This window comes from Ranitomeya imitator, chromosome 5, assembly GCF_032444005.1.
Source record: "Ranitomeya imitator isolate aRanImi1 chromosome 5, aRanImi1.pri, whole genome shotgun sequence".
Taxonomy (NCBI): Eukaryota; Metazoa; Chordata; class Amphibia; order Anura; family Dendrobatidae; genus Ranitomeya; species Ranitomeya imitator.
Genome location: NC_091286.1, coordinates 687,877,648 through 687,900,595, shown reverse-complemented (window position 1 = coordinate 687,900,595; position 22,948 = coordinate 687,877,648).

The window sequence follows — 22,948 nt, the reverse complement described above, 5'->3', positions numbered from 1 at the left end:
TGCTTGTTTTTTATGTATGCGATTGTGTGTATGTAGGCTTTATGTATGTGTACAGTATGCATATTTGTGTGCATGTAGTGTGTATGTATAAATGTGTGTGTATACTAATGGTTATGTATCTGTATTTGTGTTTATCAAACTGTGTGTGTTTTTTGTATAGATGCATCTACGTCTGTGTACCAGTGTGTATATAAGTGTTCACATAGGCATTAGGCAGCGTTCACACAGGCAATGCGGTTTGATCCAAACAGGTGCAGTTTTTTTGCTTTCATAAAACTGGAAGGGATTGAAAAAAACCCAAAAAACAGCCTCTACAAAGATATCACAGCAAATAAACAGTTCAATTAGAAGGGCACGTATACTTTATGTCAATGCAGGCTCAACCCAGTCCATTCTTCATACACAGAAGAGGCACTATCCCACCAGTCTCACTATCCCCTTCAGCCCGAGCTCCAGCAGCTTCCAGCGCCACACAGAAGTGGTCAACTCCGGGCACAGGTCACACTAAACAGGCTGCAGCTTCCACATGGTTCTCTGCACACGCAGACTGCGCAGCTTTCCTAGCTGACCCGTGCAGTCTCCATTCAGAGAGAGACCCTGGCTTGTCTCTATCTCTCAGCTACAGCTCACATTTTGGCTGATCACTCCCCATCAGCACACTCGACTGTGCTTCATCCGGCAGACTGACACACCTAGTGAAGACAGTCTCAGGTTCTAGTAAGAAAAGCTACGCAAGTGCATGTAATCAAACCCTGCAGAGCTAACACTTAACCCTGTCCTGCCTGGACCTGCTACAATGTATGTATGTAGTTGCATTTGTTCACGTGTGATAGTAAAAAAGCAGTTGTATGAATCCATAAAAGCACATATGTCTGTATGTATCGGGGTTGATGTATATATGTTAGTATGTATTTATACATGTTTATATATGGATTTCTATGTGTTCTTGTTTGTGCAGGTTTTGTTGCTGTATTAGCCTGCTGTTAGACTATATGACTTTAGATGACCCTGCTGGTTCTCCACAGGTGCACTATACAGCTATACAGCACACGGGTGTAATGATAAGGTCCTGCCCTGATATAACACTTGTCACCAGTCGTAGTCTCTGCCATATGTCTCTGCCTGGCCCTCCGTGCAGGGTCCCTGCTCTTTGTGACGGGAGGGGATCACCCCGGGGTTCTCTTCTATAATTACATTTGTAGATTCTCTCATAATAAATATTTCATCACAGTGAAGCAGACGGCGCTGAATCCACCACGGACCATCCATCAGCCGGGGCAGCCGTTCCTAAAACAGTACAGAAGGATAGAGGTCCTTTAGCCCAGCTGGACCAATAATGGAGGACAGAGAAAAGAGAAAAGACTTGGCCGTAACAAAATGAGGCCAACAAAAAGTGTCACATCACCTCACCATGCTATCGTGGTATCAAGACTGGCTATGCCCAAATGGGTGTTCGTGAATTCCAAACAGTAAATAAGGATTATCTATCTATTATCTATCATCTATCTATCTATCTATTATCTATATATCATCTATCTATATATCTATTATCTATCTATCTATCATCTATTATCTATCATCTATCTATTATCTATCATCTATCTATATATCTATTATCTATATATCATCTATCTATATATCTATTATCTATCTATCTATCATCTATTATCTATCATCTATCTATTATCTATCATCTATCTATATATCTATTATCTATATATCATCTATCTATTATCTATCTATCTATCTATCATCTATCTATCTATCTATTATCTATCTATTATATATGATCTATCTATTATCTATCTATCTAATATCTATCTATTACACTGGTCAACGCAATTTTTCTGGCAAAAGGTTTTAAAACATATTTTAAGTCAATATTGGCTGCTGATTACGACTATGAACTCCGCTTTTGGCTATCACATCACAATTTCGAGATATTTTCATTTTTTGATGAAAATTACTCCTATCTAATGTTTTATGATAAAAACACATGATTTTCGGGTACTACAGTTTGTATATTTTTAATCAAGGAATAACAAAGATTCCATGTCTATGTACAGCAAATCAAATATACTTACAGAATTAAACTACAAAATATAAAAACACATACTGTATATACTCGAGTATAAGCCGAGATTTTCAGCCCATTTTTTGGGGCTGAAAGTCCCCCTCTCGGCTTATACTCGAGTCATACCCGGGGGTCAGCAGGTGAGGGGGAGCGGGAGCTGTCTAATTATACTTACCTACTCCTGGCGCGGTCCCTGGCTCCCCGGCGCCCCAGCTTCTTCCTGTACTGAGCGGTCACATGGTACCGCTCATTACAGTAATGAATATGCAGCTCCTCCTCCCATAGGGGTGGAGCCGCATATTCATGATTGTAATGAGCGGTAACGGTGACCGCTCACTACAGGAAGAAGCTGGGGCGCCAGGGAACCAACCACCTGCAGGGACCGCGCCAGGAGCAGGTGAGTATAATGGGGAGGGGAGCCCTGCGCTGCACGATATTCACCTCTCCTCGTTCCAGCCGCCGCTCCGTCTTCAGTGTCTTCAGCAGTGACGCTCAGGGTAGAGGGCGCGGGGACGTGGTTAGTGCACGCCCTCTGCCTGAACGTCAGTGCAGAAGACGCTGAAGATGGAGTGGCACCGGAACGAGGAAAGGTGAATTTAGCAAGTGCCGGGGGCCTGAGCGACGGAGAGGTGAGTGTGTCATTTTTTTATTGCAGCAACAGCAAATGGGGTAAGTGTCTGTATGGAGCATCTTATGGGGCCATAATCAATGTTTGTGCAACTTTATATGGGGCAAATGTGTCTATGGAGCATCTTATGGGGCCATTATTAACCTTTATGCAGGATTATATGGGGCATATTTTAATATGGAGCATCTTATGAAGCCCATCATGAACTGTATAGAGCATTATATGGAGCTCCTGATTCAATATCAAGATTAAAAAACACTTAACCTACTGATGTCTCAATTAAATTTACTTTTATTGGTATTTATTTTTATTTTTGACATTTACCGGTAGCTGCTGCATTTCCCACCCTAGGCTTATACTCGAGTCATTAAGTTTTCCCAGTTTTTTGTGGCAAAATTAGGGGGGTCGGCTTATACTCCAGTTTATATAGTATATATGGCACACAGATGAATGGCAAATGGCGGTTATTTGAACTTTCTTTTCTTGGCTGATCTGTGATGTGCGGCTTCTGGGTTCTCTCTCATCAAGCTCCAGCAATAGTCGCCATCATATGTGAGTCCCACCGGCCTTGATACCGTTCTTCCATTGTTTTAATGCCCTGATGAAAACGCTCCCCTTGTTCCTCGCTCACATCCCCAAGGTTCTCTGGAAAAAAAGTCCAAATGGCTGTGTAAATAGTGGATCTTGATCCTCATTCTACATCCAAGATTTCGCAGACTCATTAGTAGATCTTCCACAATCTCTTCATAGTTGTCTGCTTTCTTATTCCCTAGAAAATTCTGCACCACATTACAAAATGCATTCCAAGCTCTTTCTTCCGTCTCATTCATTGATGTGATAACATTTGGGTCTCTCATAAGTGTTCTTATTTGAGGTCCATCAACTATTTCAGCCTTTTTCTTCACTTCACTAAGACCAGGAAAAGTTCTACATAAATAGTTAAAGCATTCTCCACTGTGATTGAGAGCTTTGACGAACTGCTTCATCAATCCAAGTTTTATGTGTAAGGGAGGAAAGACAATGTCCTTCCTATCCACTAGAGGATCATGGATGACACTCTTATCGCCAGATGCCAAACTCTGTCGCTGAGGCCATTCAGTTTTCACCCAATGCTCTGCTGTAGCTCTACTGTCCCAGTAGCACAGAAAACAAGGGTGTTTTGTGTACCCTCCTTGCAGACCCAAAAGAAAGTTAACCATTTTCAAATCAACACAAATTAACCACCCATGAACATCATATTGTAATGCTTGTCTTGGTCTCCAAGTTTTACTTTGAAGTACGCAAAATACACCCTCATAACAAAGTCAGTAATGTTGCGCCTCTGACTCTTCACAGTAAAGTTTCCACAGATGTAACAAAAAATATTTGGATCATTTGAGCACGGTCTTCTACGAGATGTAGAGGCCATTGTTAGATCAGCAAAACATCCTGCAGAGAAATACAAGATAAAAGCTGTTAGCTGCCTGAGTTGGTCATTGAATTTTTGTCCCCCCACACCTTAGGTATTGATTCACAAAACAAAAACACAGAAAAAAAACAGCAGGATAAAAACAATACATATCAAAATTCATTGAAAATTTCAATAAATAAAACAGTACCTGTTTTGTACGTTGAAAACTGTTTGTTTACTTTCTTATCACAACAAATGGGAATTATGCAAGTGCAGCGCCCCAGAGATCTGGTCGTTGCAGTATGTGTTGTGAATTCTGTGGTCGAGCTCCCTCCTGTGGTCATGAGTGGTACTTCGGCTGGTTCTGTCTATGAGCTTCCTCTTGTGGATGTGAGTGGGGCTGCGGCTTCTGAGTTTCCTTCCTCAGGTGACGAGGTTAAGTCGTTAGGTGCTGCTCTATTTAACTCCACCTAGTTCTTTGTTCCTTGCCTCCAGTCAATGTTCCAGTATTGGTCTTGCTCTCTCCTGGATCGTTCTTGTGGCCTGTCTTCCCTGCATAAGCTAAGTTCTGCTTGTGTTTCTTGGTTTGCTATTTTTTTCTGTCCAGCTTGCTATTTTGGTTTGTCTTGCTTGCTGGAAGCTCTGGGACGCAGAGGAAGCACCTCCGTACCGTTAGTCGGTGCGGAGGGTCTTTTTGCGCCCTCTGCGTGGTTGTTTGTAGGTTTTTGTGCTGACCGCAAAGCTATCTTCCCTATCCTCGGTCTATTCAGTGTTGTGAATTCTGTGGCAGAGCTCCCTCCTGTGGTCACAAGTGGTACTTCGGCTGATTCTCTCTGGGAGCTTCCGTTTGTGGAGGAAACTGGTACTGCTGCTTCTGAGTTTCCTTCCTCAGGTGATCTGGTGAGGTCGTTAGGTGCTTCTCTACTTAACCCCACCTAATGCTTTGATTCATGCTTCCTGTCAATGTTCCAGTGTTGGACTTGTGTTTCTCTGGATCATTCCTGTGGCCTGCTGCTCTGCATAGCTAAGTGCTTCTTTGCTATTTGTTGCTATTTTTTCTGTCCAGCTTGTCTATTTGTTTTGCTGGAAGCTCTGGGACGCAAAGGGTGTACCTCCGTGCCATTAGTTCGGTACGGAGGGTCTTTTTACCCCTTTGCGTGGTTTTCTTTAGGGTTTTGTGTAGACCGCAAAGTTATCTTTCCTATCCTCGTTCTGTCTAGAATATCGGGCCTCACTTTGCTGAATCTATTTCATCCCTACGTTTGTCTTTTCATCTTACTCACAGTCATTATATGTGGGGGGCTGCCTTTTCCTTTGGGGTATTTCTCTGAGGCAAGGTAGGCTTATTTTTTCTATCTTCAGGCTAGTTAGTTTCTCAGGCTGTGCCGAATTGCATAGGTAGCGTTAGGCGCAATCCACGGCTGCCTCTAGTTGTGTTTGGAGAGGATCAGGGATTGCGGTCTGCAGAGTTCCCACGTCTCAGAGCTCGTTCTATTATTTTGGGTTATTGTCAGATCACTGTTTGTGCTCTGACCTCCATGTCCATTGTGATACTGAATTGCCTCTCATAACAGTACAGGAAGCCAAAAGTACTAATCATTCTCAATAGAGGGAAAAAAGAAGTTCTGAGACCATTTTTTTTTCTTGGCTTTGTGTTTTGTCTTTTTTTTCCCCTAGACATTTGGGTGGTTCAGTACACAGGTGTAGCAATGGACATTAGAAGTCTGTCTTCATTTGTGGATCAGCTCTCGGCAAGAGTACAAAAGATTCAAGACACTATTGATCAGAAATCTATGTTAGAACCAAGAATTCCTATTCCTGATTTGTTTTTTTGGAGATAGAACTAAGTTTCTGAGTTTCAAAAATAATTGTAAGTTATTTCTGGCCTTGAAACCTCGTTCCTCTGGTGATCCAGTTCAACAGGTTTTGATTATTATTTCTTTTTTGCGCGGCGACCCTCAGGACTGGGCATTTTCTCTTGCGCCAGGAGATCCTGCATTGAGTAATATCAATGCGTTTTTCCTGGCGCTCGGATTGCTGTACGATGAGCCTAATTCAGTGGATCAGGCAGAAAAGAATTTGCTGGCTCTTTGTCAGGGTCAGGATGAGATAGAGGTATATTGCCAGAAATTTAGAAAATGGTCAGTGCTCACTCAATGGAATGAATCTGCGCTGGCAGCTATGTTCAGAAAGGGTCTCTCTGAAGCCCTTAAGGATGTCATGGTGGGATTTCCTATGCCTGCTGGTTTGAATGAGTCTATGTCTTTGGCTATTCAGATCGGTCGACGCTTGCGTGAGCGTAAATCTGTGCACCATTTGGCGGTATTACCTGAGTTAAACCTGAGCCTATGCAGTGCGATAGGACTTTGACCAGAGTTGAACGGCAAGAACACAGACGTCTGAATGGGCTGTGTTTCTACTGTGGTGATTCCACTCATGCCATCTCTGATTGTCCTAAGCGCACTAAGCGGTTCGCTAGGTCTGCCACCATTGGTACGGTACAGTCAAAATTTCTTCTGTCCGTTACCTTGATCTGCTCTTTGTCATCATATTCTGTCATGGCGTTTGTGGATTCAGGCGCTGCTCTGAATTTGATGGACTTGGAATATGCTAAGCGTTGTGGGTTTTTCTTGGAGCCCTTGCAGTGTCCTATTCCATTGAGAGGTATTGATGCTACGCCTTTGGCCAAGAATAAGCCTCAATACTGGACCCAGCTGACCATGTGCATGGCTCCTGCACATCAGGAGGATATTCGCTTTCTGGTGTTGCATAATCTGCATGATGTGGTCGTGTTGGGGTTGCCATGGCTACAAGCCCATAATCCAGTATTGGATTGGAAATCCATGTCGGTGTCCAGCTGGGGTTGTCAGGGGGCACATGGTGATGTTCCATTTTTGTCAATTTCGTCATCTACCCCTTCTGAGGTTCCAGAGTTCTTGTCTGATTACCGGGATGTATTTGATGAGCCCAAGTCCGATGCCCTACCTCCGCATAGGGATTGTGATTGTGCTATCAATTTGATTCCTGGTGGTAAATTCCCAAAAGGTCGACTGTTTAATTTATCCGTGCTTGAGCACACCGCTATGCGCAGTTATGTGAAGGAATCCCTGGAGAAGGGGCATATTCGCCCGTCATCGTCGCCATTAGGAGCAGGGTTCTTTTTTGTAGCCAAAAAGGATGGTTCGCTGAGACCTTGTATAGATTATCGCCTTCTTAATAAGATCACTGTTAAATTTCAGTACCCCTTGCCTTTGTTATCTGATTTGTTTGCTCGGATTAAGGGGGCTAGTTGGTTCACCAAGATTGATCTTCGTGGTGCGTATAATCTGGTGCGAATCAGGCGAGGCGATGAATGGAAAACTGCATTTAATACGCCCGAGGGTCATTTTGAGTATCTAGTGATGCCATTCGGACTTGCCAATGCTCCATCAGTGTTTCAGTCCTTTATGCATGACATCTTCCGAGAGTACCTGGATAAATTCCTGATTGTGTACTTGGATGACATTTTGATCTTCTCGGATGATTGGGAGTCTCATGTGAAACAGGTCAGAACGGTTTTTCAGGTCCTGCGTGCTAACTCTTTGTTTGTGAAGGGATCAAAGTGTCTCTTTGGTGTGCAGAAGGTTTCATTTTTGGGGTTCATCTTTTCCCCTTCTACTATCGAGATGGATCCTGTTAAGGTCCAAGCCATCCATGATTGGACTCAGCTGACATCTCTGAAAAGTCTGCAAAAGTTCCTGGGCTTTGCTAATTATTATCGTCGCTTCATCTGCAATTTTTCTAGTATTGCCAAACTATTGACCGATTTGACCAAGAAGGGTGCTGATTTGGTCAATTGGTCTTCTGCTGCTGTGGAAGCTTTTCAAGAGTTGAAGCGTCGTTTTTCTTCTGCCCCTGTGTTGTGTCAACCTGATGTTTCTCTTCCGTTCCAGGTCGAGGTTGATGCTTCTGAGATTGGAGCAGGGGCTGTTTTGTCGCAGAGAGGTTCTGATTGTTCAGTGATGAAACCATGCGCTTTTTTTTCCAGGAAGTTTTCGCCTGCTGAGCGGAATTATGATGTGGGCAACCGAGAGTTGCTGGCCATGAAGTGGGCATTCGAGGAGTGGCGTCATTGGCTTGAAGGAGCTAAGCATCGCGTGGTGGTATTGACTGATCATAAGAACCTGACTTATCTCGAGTCTGCTAAGCGTTTGAATCCTAGACAGGCTCGTTGGTCGCTGTTTTTCGCCCGTTTTGACTTTGTGATTTCGTACCTTCCGGGCTCTAAAAATGTGAAGGCGGATACTCTGTCTAGGAGTTTTGTGCCCGACTCTCCGGGTTTATCTGAGCCGGCGGGTATCCTCAAGGAAGGAGTAATTGTGTCTGCCATCTCCCCTGATTTGCGGCGGGTGCTGCAAAAATTTCAGGCTAATAAACCTGATCGTTGTCCAGCGGAGAAACTGTTTGTCCCGGATAGGTGGACAAATAAAGTGATCTCTGAGGTTCATTGTTCGGTGTTGGCTGGTCATCCTGGAATCTTTGGTACCAGAGAGTTAGTGGCTAGATCCTTTTGGTGGCCGTCTCTGTCGCGGGATGTGCGTTCTTTTGTGCAGTCCTGTGGGATTTGTGCTCGGGCTAAGCCCTGCTGTTCTCGTGCCAGTGGGTTGCTTTTGCCCTTGCCGGTCCCGAAGAGACCTTGGACCTTGGTTCGTTTGCATGGCATTCCAGAGTATATTGTTTCTGACAGAGGTTCCCAGTTTGTTTCGAGGTTTTGGCGAGCCTTTTGTGGTAGGATGGGCATTGACTTGTCTTTTTCCTCGGCTTTTCATCCTCAGACTAATGGCCAGACCGAACGAACCAATCAGACCTTGGAAACCTATCTGAGATGCTTTGTTTCTGCCGATCAGGATGACTGGGTGTCCTTTTTGCCTTTGGCTGAGTTCGCCCTTAATAATCAGGCCAGCTCGGCTACCTTGGTTTCGCCATTTTTCTGCAATTCTGGGTTCCATCCTCGTTTCTCTTCAGGACAGGTTGAGTCTTCGGACTGTCCTGGTGTGGATACTGTGGTGGACAGGTTGCAGCAGATTTGGACTCATGTAGTGGACAATTTGACCTTGTCCCAGGAGAAGGCTCAACGTTTCGCTAATCGCAGACGCCGTGTGGGTCCCCGACTTCGTGTTGGGGATCTGGTTTGGTTATCTTCTCGTCATATTCCTATGAAGGTTTCCTCTCCGAAGTTTAAACCTCGTTTCATTGGTCCTTATAGGATTTCTGAGGTTATTAATCCTGTGTCTTTTCGTCTGACCCTCCCAGATTCTTTTTTCATACATAACGTCTTCCATAGGTCATTGTTGCGGAGATACGTGGCACCTATAGTTCCATCTGTTGACCCTCCTGCCCCGGTTTTGGTGTAGGGGGAATTGGAGTATATTGTGGAGAAGATTTTGGATTCTCGTGTTTCAAGACGGAAACTCCAGTATCTGGTTAAATGGAAGGGTTATGCTCAGGAGGATAATTCCTGGGTTTTTGCCTCTGACGTCCATGCTCCCGATCTTGTTCGTGCCTTTCATGTGGCTCATCCTGGTCGGCCTGGGGGCTCTGGTGAGGGTTCGGTGACCTCTCCTCAAGGGGTGGTACTTCGGCTGATTCTCTCTGGGAGCTTCCGTTTGTGGAGGAAACTGCTACTGCTGCTTCTGAGTTTCCTCCCTCAGGTGATCTGGTGAGGTCGTTAGGTGCTTCTCTACTTAACCCCACCTAATGCTTTGATTCATACTTCCTGTCAATGTTCCAGTGTTGGACTTGTGTTTCTCTGGATCATTCCTGTGGCCTGCTGCTCTGCATAGCTAAGTGCTTCTTTGCTATTTGTTGCTATTTTTTCTGTCCAGCTTGTCTATTTGTTTTGCTGGAAGCTCTGGGACGCAAAGGGTGTACCTCCGTGCCGTTAGTTCGGTACGGAGGGTCTCTTTGCCCCTTTGCGTGGTTTTCTTTAGGGTTTTGTGTAGACCGCAAAGTTATCTTTCCTATCCTCGTTCTGTCTAGAATATCGGGCCTCACTTTGCTGAATCTATTTCATCCCTACGTTTGTCTTTTCATCTAACTCACAGTCATTATATGTGGGGGGCTGCCTTTTCCTTTGGGGTATTTCTCTGAGGCAAGGTAGGCTTATTTTTTCTATCTTCAGGCTAGTTAGTTTCTCAGGCTGTGCCGAGTTGCATAGGTAGCTTTAGGCGCAATCCACGGCTGCCTATAGTTGTGTTTGGAGAGGATCAGGGATTGCGGTCTGCAGAGTTCACACGTCTCAGAGCTCGTTCTATTATTTTGGGTTATTGTCACATCACTGTATGTGCTCTGACCTCCATGTCCATTGTGATACTGAATTGCCTCTCATAACAATTCAGTAAGTCGGGCCTCACTTTGCTAAAATCTATTTCATCTCTGTGTTTGTATTTTCATCTTTACTCACAGTCATTATATGTGGGGGGCTGCCTTTTCCTTTGGGGAATTTCTCTGAGGCAAGGTAGGCTTATTTTTCTATCTTCAGGGCTAGCTAGTTTCTCAGGCTCTGCCCGAGGCGCCTAGGTCTGGTCAGGAGCGCTCTACGGCTACCTCTAGTGTGGTGTGATAGGATTAGGGATTGCGGTCAGCAGAGTTCCCATGTCTCAGAGCTCGTCCTATGTTATTAGTAACTATCAGGTCAATTTGTGTGCTCTTAACCACCAGGTCCATTGTGTTTCTGAACCACCAGTTGAAAACAGTACTGGAGGCCAAAAGTACTAATGCTTCTCAATAGAGGGAAAAGAGAAGTTCTGAGACCATTTTTTTTTCTCTGCACTGTGTTTTGTCTTTCTTTTCCCCTAGACATTTGGGTGGTTCAGGACACAGGTGTAGTGATGGACATTAAAGGTCTGTTTTCTTGTGTGGATCATCTCACTGCAAGAGTACAAAATATTGAAGACATTGTGGTTCAGAATTCTATGTTAGAACCTAGAATTCCTATTCCTGACTTATTTTCTGGAGATAGAGCTAAGTTTTTGAATTTCAAAAATAATTGTAAACTGTTTCTGGCTTTGAAACCCAGCTCGTCTGGTGACCCAGTTCAACAAGTTAAGATCATTATTTCTTTATTACGTGGCGACCCTCAAGACTGGGAATTTTCCCTTGCGCCAGGAGATCCTGCATTATGCGATATTGATGCGTTTTTTCTGGCGCTCGGATTGCTGTATGATGAACCTAATTCAGTGGATCAGGCAGAGAAAAATTTGCTGGCTCTGTGTCAGGGTCAGGATGAGGTAGAGATATATTGTCAGAAGTTTAGGAAGTGGTCTGTGCTCACTCAATGGAATGAATGTGCGCTGGCAGCAATTTTGAGAAAGGGTCTCTCTGAAGCCCTTAAGGATGTCATGGTGGGATTTCCTATGCCTGCTAGTCTGAATGAGTCTATGTCTTTGGCCATTCAGATCGATCGACGCTTACGTGAGCGTTAAAATGTGCACCATTTGGCGGTATTATCTGAGCGTAAACCTGAGCCTATGCAATGTGATAGGACTTTGACCAGAGCTGAGCGGCAAGAACACAGACGTCAGAATGGGCTGTGTTTCTACTGTGGTGATTCCACTCATGCTATCTCCGATTGTCCTAAGCGCACTAAGCGGTTCGCTAGGTCTGCCACCATTGGTACGGTACAGTCGAAATTTCTTTTGTCCGTTACTTTGATCTGTTCTTTGTCATCCTATTCTGTCATGGCATTTGTGGATTCAGGCGCTGCCCTGAATTTGATGGACTTGGACTTTGCTAGGCGCTGTGGGTTTTTCTTGGAGCCCTTGCAGTATCCTATTCCATTGAGAGGAATTGATGCTACGCCTTTGGCCAAGAATAAGCCTCAGTACTGGACCCAAGTGACCATGTGCATGGCTCCTGCGCATCAGGAGGATATTCGCTTTTTGGTCTTGCATAATCTGCATGATATGGTCGTGTTGGGGTTGCCATGGCTACAAGTCCATAACCCAGTATTGGATTGGAAATCTATGTCTGTGTCTAGCTGGGGTTGTCAGGGGGTACATGGTGATGTTCCAGTTCTGTCTATTTCATCATCCACCCCTTCTGAGGTCCCAGAGTTCTTGTCGGATTACCGGGATGTATTTGATGAGCCCAAGTCCAGTGCCCTACCTCCGCATAGGGATTGCGATTGTGCTATCGATTTGATTCCTGGTAGTAAGTTTCCTAAGGGTCGACTGTTTAATTTGTCTGTGCCTGAGCACGCCGCTATGCGGAGTTACATAAAGGAATCCTTGGAGAAGGGTCATATTCGCCCGTCGTCGTCGCCATTGGGAGCAGGGTTCTTTTTTGTGGCCAAGAAGGAAGGTTCGTTGAGACCTTGTATTGATTACCACCTTCTAAATAACATTACAGTCAAATTTTAGTACCCCTTGCCGCTGCTGTCTGATTTGTTTGCTCGGATTAAGGGGGCTAGTTGGTTCACCAAGATAGATCTTCGTGGTGCGTATAATCTTGTGCGTATTAAACAGGGCGATGAATGGAAAACAGCATTTAATATGCCCGAGGGCCATTTTGAGTACCTGGTTATGCCATTCGGGCTTTCCAATGCTCCATCAGTATTTCAGTCCTTTATGCATGACATCTTCCGAGAGTACCAGGATAAATTCCTGATTGTATACTTGGATGATATTTTGGTCTTCTCGGATGATTGGGAGTCTCACTTGAAGCAGGTTAGAATGGTGTTCCAGGTCCTGCGTGCAAATTCTTTGTTTGTGAAGGGGTCAAAGTGTCTCTTTGGTGTTCAGAAGGTTTCATTTTTGGGTTTCATTTTTTCCCCTTCTACTATCGAGATGGACCCTGTTAAAGTTCAGGCCATTTATGATTGGACTCAGCCGACATCTCTGAAGAGTCTGCAAAAGTTCCTGGGCTTTGCTAATTTTTATCGTCGCTTCATCAATAATTTTTCTAGTATTGCTAAACCGTTGACTGATTTAACCAAGAAGGGTGCTGATGTGGTCAATTGGTCTTCTGCTGCTGTAGAAGCTTTTCAGGAGTTGAAGCGTCGTTTTTCTTCTGCCCCTGTGTTGTGCCAGCCAGATGTTTCGCTCCCGTTCCAGGTCGAGGTTGATGCTTCTGAGATTGGAGCAGGGGCTGTTTTGTCGCAAAGAAGTTCTGATGGCTCAGTGATGAAACCATGTGCCTTCTTTTCCAGGAAGTTTTCGCCTGCTGAGCGTAATTATGATGTTGGCAATCGAGAGTTGTTGGCCATGAAGTGGGCATTCGAGGAGTGGCGTCATTGGCTTGAAGGAGCTAAGCATCGCGTGGTGGTCTTGACTGATCACAAGAACTTGACTTATCTCGAGTCTGCCAAACGGTTGAATCCTAGACAGGCTCGTTGGTCGCTGTTTTTCTCCCGTTTTGACTTTGTGGTTTCGTACCTTCCGGGCTCTAAGAATGTGAAGGCGGATGCCCTTTCTAGGAGTTTTGTGCCCGACTCTCCGGGTTTGCCTGAGCCGGCGGGTATTCTCAAAGAGGGGGTAATTTTGTCTGCCATCTCCCCTGATTTGCGGCGGGTGCTGCAAAACTTTCAGGCTAATAGACCTGATTGTTGCCCAGCGGAGAAACTGTTTGTCCCTGATAAATGGACGAGTAGAGTTATCTCTGAGGTTCATTGTTCAGTGTTGGCTGGTCATCCTGGAATCTTTGGTACCAGAGATTTGGTGGCTAGATCCTTTTGGTGGCCGTCTCTGTCGCGGGATGTGCGTTCGTTTGTGCAGTCCTGTGGGATTTGTGCTCGGGCTAAGCCCTGCTGTTCTCGTGCCAGTGGGTTGCTTTTGCACTTGCCAGTCCCGAAGAGGCCCTGGACACATATCTCTATGGATTTTATTTCGGATCTCCCCGTCTCTCAAAAGATGTCGGTCATTTGGGTGGTTTGTGATCGCTTCTCTAAGATGGTCCATTTGGTACCCTTGTCTAAATTGCCTTCCTCCTCTGATTTGGTGCCATTGTTTTTCCAGCATGTGGTTCGTTTACATGGCATTCCGGAGAACATCGTTTCTGACAGAGGTTCCCAGTTTGTTTCGAGGTTTTGGCGAGCCTTTTGTGCTAGGATGGGCATTGATTTGTCTTTTTCCTCGGCTTTCCATCCTCAGACAAATGGCCAAACTGAACGAACCAATCAGACCTTGGAAACATATCTGCGATGTTTTGTTTCTGCTGATCAGGATGATTGGGTGTCCTTCTTGCCTTTGGCTGAGTTCGCCCTTAATAATCGGGCCAGCTCGGCTACTTTGGTTTCGCCGTTTTTCTGCAATTCTGGTTTCCATCCTCGTTTCTCTTCAGGGCAGGTTGAGTCTTCGGACTGTCCTGGTGTGGATACTGTGGTGGATAGGTTGCAGCAGATTTGGACTCATGTAGTGGACAATTTGACATTGTCCCAGGAGAAGGCTCAACGTTTCGCTAACCGCAGGCGCTGTGTGGGTCCCAGACTTCGTGTTGGGGATTTGGTTTGGTTGTCGTCTCGTTATATTCCTATGAAAGTTTCCTCTCCTAAGTTTAAGCCTCGTTTCATTGGTCCGTATAGGATTTCTGAGGTTCTTAATCCTGTGTCTTTTCGTTTGACCCTTCCAGCTTCTTTTTCCATCCATAATGTATTCCATAGGTCATTGTTGCGGAGATACGTGGCACCTGTGGTTCCATCCGTTGATCCTCCTGCCCCGGTTTTGGTTGAGGGGGAGTTGGAGTATATAGTGGAGAAGATTTTGGATTCTCGTATTTCGAGACGGAAACTCCAGTACCTGGTTAAGTGGAAGGGTTATGGTCAGGAAGATAATTCCTGGGTCTTTGCCTCTGATGTTCATGCTGCCGATCTGGTTCGTGCCTTTCATTTGGCTCATCCTGGTCGGCCTGGGGGCTCTGGTGAGGGTTCGGTGACCCCTCTTCAAGGGGGAGGTACTGTTGTGAATTCTGTGGTCGAGCTCCCTCCTGTGGTCATGAGTGGTACTTCGGCTGGTTCTGTCTATGAGCTTCCTCTGGTGGATGTGAGTGGGGCTGCGGCTTCTGAGTTTCCTTCCTCAGGTGACGAGGTTAAGTCGTTAGGTGCTGCTCTATTTAACTCCACCTAGTTCTTTGTTCCTTGCCTCCAGTCAATGTTCCAGTATTGGTCTTGCTCTCTCCTGGATCGTCCTTGTGGCCTGCATAAACTAAGTTCTGCTTGTGTTTCTTGGTTTGCTATTTTTTCTGTCTAGCTTGCTATTTTGGTTTGTCTTGCTTGCTGGAAGCTGTGGGACGCAGAGGAAGCACCTCCGTACCGTTAGTCGGTGCGGAGGGTCTTTTTGCGCCCTCTGCGTGGTTGTTTGTAGGTTTTTGTGCTGACCGCAAAGCTATCTTCCCTATCCTCGGTCTATTCAGTAAGTCGGGCCTCACTTTGCTAAAATCTATTTCATCTCTGTGTTTGTATTTTCATCTTTACTCACAGTCATTATATGTGGAGGGCTGCCTTTTTCTTTGGGGAATTTCTCTGAGGCAAGGTAGGCTTATTTTTCTATCTTCAGGGCTAGCTAGTTTCTCAGGCTGTGCCCGAGGCGCCTAGGTCTGGTCAGTAGCGCTCCACGGCTACCTCTAGTGTGGTGTGATAGGATTAGGGATTGCGATCAGCAGAGTTCCCACGTCTCAGAGTTCGTCCTATGTTATTAGTAACTATCAGGTCACTTTGTGTGCTCTTAACCACCAGGTCCATTGTGTTTCTGAACCACCAGTTCATAACAAGTATGACACTCTGCCACTTAGGGGAGTGATGGTACGTCTGATGGCACTGAAGGAATTCTACTGACCAGGTATCACCAGCACACATTACACTTCACACTCCGGCCACTAGGGGGAAAAAAAGGCTTTATTTATTGGGCCACTCCTCACACTGGTAAAACTAAGGGTTGGATAGGAAGTTAAGTAAATAAGGCAGCACACTGCAGCGCCAGAACATGCAAACTTGAAATACGAAATTTGAACTGCATTACTGCACTAGAAATATGAAAAATGAGAGCGTTTAGCGCATAAAAATGGCCAATTTTATGTGTACCTGGTAGCCCCTTTACGGCATCTCTCTTATACCAGGTACTACGCTTGCCTTACCTCGCTGAGAATAAACGTCTCCATCTGAATGGGTACATGTGAAACCTCTTCCTAGACTAAAATTCTCTCTCTCTGTGGAGGGGTATTGGACCTGCTGTAATTAAAACACCTGTGGCTAGGAGGCGGAGTGCACGATCAGAAGGCTAGAGAATACATTTCAAAAACCTGACCGGCACATCCAAACATAGACTCAGTGTGAACAGGTGCTGAACCTAGAGTCGCCAACTCGTATATTGTTAAGTAAATAAGGCAGCACACTGCAGCGCCAGAACATGCAAACTTGAAATACGAAATTTGAACTGCATTACTGCACTAGAAATATGAAAAATGAGAGCGTTTAGCGCATAAAAATGGCCAATTTTATGTGTACCTGGTAGCCCCTTTACGGCATCTCTCTTATACCAGGTCCTACGCTTGCCTTACCTCGCTGAGAATAAACGTCTCCATCTGAATGGGTACATGTGAAACCTCTTCCTAGACTAAAATTCTCTCTCTCTGTGGAGGGGTATTGGACCTGCTGTAATTAAAACACCTGTGGCTAGAAGGCGGAGTGCACGACCAGAAGGCTAGAGAATACATTTCAAAAACCTGACCGGCACATCCAAACATAGACTCAGTGTGAACAGGTGCTGAAACTAGAGTCGCCAACTCGTATATAGTTAAGTAAATAAGGCAGCACACTGCAGCGCCAGAACATGCAAACTTGAAATACGAAATTTGAACTGCATTACTGCACTAGAAATATGAAAAATGAGAGCGTTTAGCGCATAAAAATGGCCAATTTTATGTGTAACTGGTAGCCCCTTTACGGGATCTCTCTTATACCAGGTCCTACGCTTGCCTTACCTCGCTGAGAATAAACGTCTCTGTTATGACCTGGTGGTTAGGACAAGAATGGACCTGATGGTCAAGAGCACCCGGAAAGACCTGATAGCTACAAAAATACAGGACAAGCTCTGGGAAGTGGAAACTCTGCTGACCGCAATCCCTAATCCTATCACACACACTAGAAATAGCCGTGGATTGCTCCTAACGCTCCCTATGCAACTCGACACAGCCTAAGAAACTAGCTAGCCCTAAAGATAGGAAAATAAAGCCTACCTTGCCTCAGAGAAATTCCCCAAAGGAAAAGGCAGCCCCCACATATATTGACTGTGAGTAAGATGAAATCACAAACACAGAGATGAAATAGATATAGCAAAGAGAGGCCCGACTTACTGAACAGACAGAGGATAGGAAAGGAAACTTTGCAGTCAGCACAAAAACCTACAAAAACCAACGCAGAGAGTGCAGGGAGAAAAAAAACCTTCCGCACCGACTCACGGTGCGGAGGCGCCCCTCTGCGTCCCAGAGCTTCCAGCAAGCAAGGCAATATTCACAATAGCAAGCTGGACAGAAAAAATAGCAAACAAGAAAATAGCAAAGAGGAACTTTGCTTCTGCTGGAAATAACAGGTAACCAGAACGATCCAGGAGCGAACTAGACCAATAGTACAACATTGAAAGCTGGCATGGGGCAAATATCTAAGTGGAGTTAAATAGAGCAGCCCACTAACGACTTAGCCTCGTCACCTGTGGAAGGAAACTCAGAAACACCCACAGCCACCAGAGGAAGTCCATGGACAGAACCAGCCGAAGTACCATTCATGACCACAGGAGGGAGCCCGACAAAAGAATTCACAACACGTCTCCATCTGAATGGGTACATGTGAAAGCTCTTCCTAGACTAAAATGCTCTCTCTCTGTGGAGGGGTATTGGACCTGCTGTAATTAAAACACCTGTGGCTAGGAGGCGGAGTGCACGATCAGAAGGCTAGAGAATACATTTCAAAAACCTGACCGGCACATCCAAACATAGACTCAGTGTGAACAGGTGCTGAAACTAGAGTCGCCAACTCGTATATAGTTAAGTAAATAAGGCAGCACACTGCAGCGCCAGAACATGCAAACTTGAAATACGAAATTTGAACTGCATTACTGCACTAGAAATATGAAAAATGAGAGCGTTTAGCGCATAAAAATGGCCAATTTTATGTGTACCTGGTAGCCCCTTTACGGCATCTCTCTTATACCAGGTACTACGCTTGCCTTACCTCGCTGAGAATAAACGTCTCCATCTGAATGGGTACATGTGAAACCTCTTCCTAGACTAAAATTCTCTCTCTCTGTGGAGGGGTATTGGACCTGCTGTAATTAAAACACCTGTGGCTAGGAGGCGGAGTGCACGATCAGAAGGCTAGAGAATACATTTCAAAAACCTGACTGGCACATCCAAACATAGACTCAGTGTGAACAGGTGCTGAACCTAGAGTCGCCAACTCGTATATAGTTAAGTAAATAAGGCAGCACACTGCAGCGCTAAAACATGCAAACTTGAAAACACGAAATTTGAACTGCATTACTGCACTAGAAATATGAAAAATGAGAGCTTTTAGCGCATAAAAATGGCCAATTTTATGTGTACCTGGTAGCCCCTTTACGGCATCTCTCTTATACCAGGTCCTACGCTTGCCTTACCTCGCTGAGAATAAACGTCTCCATCTGAATGGGTACATGTGAAACCTCTTCCTAGACTAAAGCCGTAAAGGGGCTACCATGTACACATAAAATTGGCCATTTTTATGCGCTAAACGCTCTCATTTTTCATATTTCTAGTGCAGTAATGCAGTTCAAATTTTGTATTTCAAGTTTGCATGTTCTGGCGCTGCAGTGTGCTGCATTATTTACTTAACTATATACGAGTTGGCGACTCTAGGTTCAGCACCTGTTCACACTGAGTCTATGTTTGGATGTGCCGGTCAGGATTTTGAAATGTATTCTCTAGCCTTCTGATCGTGCACTCCGCCTCCTAGCCACAGGTGTTTTAATTACAGCAGGTCCAATACCCCTCCACAGAGAGAGAGAATTTTAGTCTAGGAAGAGGTTTCACATGTACCCATTCAGATGGAGACGTTTATTCTCAGCGAGGTAATGCAAGCGTAGGACCTGGTATAAGAGAGATGCCGTAAAGGGGCTACCAGGTACACATAAAATTGGCCATTTTTATGCGCTAAACGCTCTCATTTTTCATATTTCTAGTGCAGTAATGCAGTTCAAATTTCGTATTTCAAGTTTGCATGTTCTGGCGCTGCAGTGTGCTGCCTTATTTACTTAACTATATACGAGTTGGCGACTCTAGGTTCAGCACCTGTTCACACTGAGTCTATGTTTGGATGTGCCGGTCAGGTTTTTGAAATGGATAGGAAGTTAGTCAGAAGCTGACTGGGTTGGATTCAGGCAACATCCAGTGGCAGGGGGTGTTGCAGGGAGAAGACACAGGGGGGTCCCTGTCAGGCTTGGGAACCTGGCAGGTGCCTAGCGAACAGAGCAGAACGTAACGGAACCACGCCTGCACACCCCGCGGCGGTATCCTGAGAGAGAGACACGAAGGGATATTGTGGAACAGTGAGAAACGAGATCAAGCACAAAGGAGAACCAGTAGGAGTCGTGCCGTGAGACCAAGGCAACATCCTACTGAGGCGCGTAGCCGGTGGCCGGAACACCGAGGGAGTAACTGACTCTACGCCTTACTTCAAACTCCGCAGGACAGTTTATTATAGGTTGGCTGTCTACCTTAAATTTCCTACGAAGACATAGGGGGCAACGCGTGGAGAGGGGCGTCTCTAGGGTCCCGGAAGAGCTCCGAGCCTTCTCGTCATACGGGTGCGTCCTAGCCATAACATACCTGGGGGACGATAAACTAGTAATATCTGGGACAAGAGAGAATTAGAAAGAACGAACGAACGAACGAGAACAGAAGTTGTGAGGCCTATTCCGAATGCTCAGCAGGGTAGCACTACAACACACAGGCGCTAGTGGTAGGCACTCATTTCCACCTGCAAAGGGAACTCTGGATGTGCCCATCGGACCGACCGGTCTCAGAAAGCCCTGTTAAGCGCGCTCTGGATTGAGGGTCCTGAAGTCTTCAGTAAAGAGGTAAAGGGACTGCAACCTTGTGTCCTCGTTATTGACTGCACCTCATACCATCACCATCCACCTTACTGGGAAGCCCTGGGGACATACTTCACCTGTGGGAAGGTATACCATCTAGCTGCCATTCCATCACCCCAGCGGACCCCACAGCAGCGTCGGTCACCCTGACCAAACACCACAGGTGGCATCACGAATCCCTGACAGACTCTTATCACCTTTAATGGATGCCCCTTAGCAGGGTCACGGACCGGGTCTAGCCACCGTGACAGCCTCAGAACGGAACCAGAGAGGCCCGGTACCGAGAACGCGTGGCCCTGTGTCTGGGGGCACTCCAACTTGGCGTCACGAACAGGATCGTACTTAAGCCTGAGAAGCAGGTCATGTGTGCCTTGGAATTGTGATTGAAACGTGTTTGGACTGTGATTTATTGCAAAGACTGTGTATTGCTATCTACCGCAAGATTCCCGCCAAAACTGCCGCCATTGCCGCACCACGAGGAGCGCAGGGGAAGAAGGAGGGTGTGCCATGGGAGGAGACTACCAAAGTGGCGCCAGAAGTGCTGACCGCCCCCTCCGATTACTGTTGCGGGAGGACGATCGGCCCCAAAGTAGAGGAGAACCGTCCCCTGATTTGCAACGGCGGGAACCAAGACAAGAAGGAGCTCCACCCCCAGAAAATGGAGGAGCAGCGTGTGAGTGCCATCGCAGATCCCGGAGTGGGGATGACGACCAGCGGGTGCCCGAAGGAGTGATCCTGGCCTGTCCCCGTCGGCCGGAGGAAGATCTGGACTCGAATCTGCCGCGGCTGGAGGACTTGGACTTCTTGGAGCCGCGGGCGGAGGAGCCGAGTTGGCCTATCCCGAGTGTGGAGCCAGCCGATGTGAAGCAATGGAGGTCGGAGCCGTCACCGAGGGCCGCATCGCGAGAACCGCGGTCCGAGCCGCAGCCGACTCTAGTGTCATCATCAATGGAACCGATCGGCATCGGTGGAGCCACATTGGACGGAGGTATAGAAAACGCCCCTGCCCTCCTGACCGATCCGGCTCCCGGGACCGCTCCCCGTCCTGACAGTGACCGAGTCCTTGCCCCTGAACTGGTGGTTATAGCCCCCGGCACCATGGAGAAGCTGGTGCCTCCGCTACCGACGACTATGGGGATACCGCTGGATGTAAGCTCAGAGGGGGTGGTCTTCCAGTGGGATACCCCAAGGATTGGGCCAGACGGGACCAGGCAGGAGGGCCTCAGCATCGCTGTGCTCACTTGGGAACAATATAAACAATGCCTAATTTTACACTGCAGAGACCGAAAAAAGACGGAACAAAGTGACCCACCGAAAGTACAGGGACCAAAGACAGAACGCAGTAAAGGAAGTCCGGTAAAGCGGGGAACTGTGCTGGCCTTTCACCCGAAGCGGGGTTGGGGCTATATACAGGAACTGGGGCTACCGACGGAAATCTTCTTTACTAGCTACAATGTGAAGACCCCGCGCCGCGATAGATGTGATGATCGGTTGCTATATAGAGGAGACCAGGTGACGTACACCCGCCATCAGAGTGCGCAAGGATGGTGCGCTCGACATGTCTACCGATGCGAGCCGGTAATGGCGCCACCTGCTGTCCCGACTACGACTAACCCTGATTTGACGAATTCCACCCCTGTCACCACAGTGTGCATTATCGCCGCTACTGAACTTGCAACCAAAGCTGACATTCGGATCCAGACACCGGGTGACCTGGCCGCACCTGAGAGACGAACCCATGATACTGACACCGCATCAGGCGAGAACACGGAACCAGAGCTTCCACGGCCGGGAAGTGTTCGCTACCAACTGATGCCTTGCAACCTATTATAGCAATAAACCTCGAAACGCCGACAAATGTACAAAGTTAATTATTTCCTGCTTTTGCTGCCTTAAACCCGTCTAGGGTTATTCCTTAAAGGGATCCCTTTGTTGACCCGGGATCCCTATTGTTTTACACTTCTTTTCCTACTTTGCACAAGTTTATCATTGTTTCAAAGACTGCCGGATCATGAACAGTGAATGATTCCAAAACTGTTTTTTATATAGTTTGCACCTTCTTAAAGGTGCTCCCTACTGGTTTCACAAAAGAAAGAAGACTTTGCGAAGATAATGCTTTTGGACATGACGCAGAAGGTCTTGCTTTCATTGGACTTGCAGACAGAGAGAATCTGCACTACCTCCTAGAGACTCGGCTCCCTCTTAAAGGGAATGTTTACATGTTGCCTTAGGAAAGGTTGAAATGTTGATAATGTTGAAATTTAGAAAAGTTTGATTATGTTGATAGAGATTGAGGACAGGAAAGATTGAAAGTGAACTCGTAGGGGTTAATAATAATAATAATAATAATAATAATAATAGATTAGATTAGGGTAATCTGCAGGGTAACCCTAATAATAGATTAGGGTTAGAGAGAGAGTCCTCCTGAGAACCGTAGAATGACAGTTGGTTGTTGGAAGAGAGACAATGACAGTAGGCCCGGCCCAGGAGCTCGGCGGTCCTGCATTGGTGAAGCTAGAAAGGAAAGACAAGTTGAGTTATTTTATAGTATTTTATAGTAGGCCTTTAGTGGGTTCAGCTTATACGCCCTTAAAGGAAAAGTTAAATTATTGTTCAGAATTTGCACTTAGTAGAATACCCGGCTGGGTAATGAGAGTTATTTATAGTATGTAGAATAGGATGTTATTTAAAAAAATATTTAACCTTGTTTTGTTTGTAACGTTCAAGTGTCCTCACCTCCCATAAAGGGAAGAATTGTTGTA